Here is a 1,909-nt window from a genome sequence, read left to right on the forward strand (position 1 = left end):
GGAAGAGCCAGGAGTGCCAGCACGGGGTCCAGCATCTGCCCTGGGCGTGTGGGCTCACGTGGGCCCTGCTCCCAGGCTCCTGTGGGCTCGTGCCTGGGAGAGCTCCTCTCTGCTCCTGGGCCCTGGAGCCGTGCCAAGCAGCTGCCAGGACGGGAGGCCCTGTGGTGCGGATGGGCTGCTCTTGAATCTGCGATATCCCAGCTCCACTGCCCCGAGGCAACCCCCACTAGCACTCTGAGCCGGGCGTGGGAAGGCCAGGTTTTGCGGAGCCTGAGTCCTCAGTGAGCTGTGCCATGGTGGCTGGCACAGGCCGGGGTAGCGCAAGGAGGGCGGGCAGCACGCTGGGGCCAGTGCCAGCTATGGAAGGAGGCCAGTAGCTGGCCTCTAGCTGGCTTTTGCCCACAGGAGCATGTGAGAGGTGATGGGGCCATTCTGTAGGAGGGCTGTCTGGCTTTGGGGTTCAGAACAGTCTCAGATTCAGCTCAGAGCTTTTATTCCTTTAGCTCAGCGCTAATGAGCCCAGGACAGGGCCTGTCTCCCTGGTCGTCTCCCGCAGCACTATTTAGAGAAGACATTCCACTGGGACACCTGGTACTTTGCAGAGCAGATGAACATTTCTGGACTTTCTGTGGGGAGAGGGAGGCTGAGGCTGGGATACCAGGAAAAGGGCCTCCTGCCAGCAGGCTCAGGGCCTTGGAAGCTCGGGGCTCCCCTAGGTGGACGGCTATGGGGTGGACGAGGGCCCCAGGCAAGCCTTCTGCAGGGGTGAGTGTGCGGGGACCCTCCTCCCTTCTCCCTCCTCGGGCTCTGCAGTTTCCCAAAGGCAGGCTGGCCTGGAGGCCTGGTTGGAGCTGGGCAGACAGGGCCTGGAGCTGAGCTGGCCTGGGGGTGGAGCCTGTGAAGTCCGCAGAGCTCCAGCCGGGCTCCGCCCCTTCCCTCCCGCGGCTCAAAGGGATGACATCACCCGAGTAAGGGCTCTGGCCTGCTTGGGCTGCTACCTGGAAGCTGGCACCGCGGGGCTCCAGGACTTCCAGGGTGGGCCAGGCCTGCTTCTCTGCTCATCTCCTGAATCCTGCTCGGGCCCCTGGGTCTCTGCTTTGGGGTCCTGGAGCCGGCACCTGGATATTAAGACATCCAAGTCTGGGGCTCGGTTCTTCCACCAGAGACCATCCCTGGGGCAGGCGGCCGGGTGTTCTTCCCCACCCGGCCCACACAGGCTGCTCCGTGGTTCTGAGGCTCCACGGAGGGGGACTCGACCCCTGGTTCCGGCCCGGCGACAGTCAGCAGCAGCAAATCCACCATCCCCCTGCTGTGGGGCCACACCTCCCCAACCCACTGGGTGCTGGTGGCGCCTGCTTGCGGAGCATATGCTTGGCTGGTTGCTTGGTGTCTGCTGTTTATCCGTCTCTTCCCACTTAACTTCTGTTCCCGCCAGGCCCATCTGGCTCCCTGGTACCTGTCTTTCCCGCGGGTGCCCCCCGCCCCGCCGTCCTCCCCCCCCACTTCCCTCCCAGGGCCTGGCTCTCCCCTCTGGGCCACCGAGGGAGCCCTTGACCTTGGGTGGAGGGGCAGTGAGGGGCATCGGTGTCCCTGTAGTGTTCGGACCGCCCTTGGGAAGGGAGGTTGAGGTGGGTGGTGGAGGGTAGCATGGGAGGGGCCTGGACTGGAGAGCGGGCTGGGGCCGGTGGGAGCCCCGCCCTCCCCGGTCATTCTGAGCGTCCTTCCCATCAAGGGCTTTGCTGGGTTGTGGAGGGGCCGGGGTGTGGGTGGGACACTATGTAGATACTGCCCTCGTCCCGAGGCAGGGGGAGGAAAGTGACCGTGAGTAGCAGCAGGAGAGAATGAGGTCAGGGAAGCCCCAAGGTTCTTCTGGCCCAGAACCTGGGGCGGACCCCAGCCCTTCCTGCTG

Source organism: Lipotes vexillifer, unplaced genomic scaffold (genome assembly GCF_000442215.2).
Source record: "Lipotes vexillifer unplaced genomic scaffold, Lipotes_vexillifer_v1.1 scaffold322, whole genome shotgun sequence".
Classification (NCBI taxonomy): domain Eukaryota; kingdom Metazoa; phylum Chordata; class Mammalia; order Artiodactyla; family Lipotidae; genus Lipotes; species Lipotes vexillifer.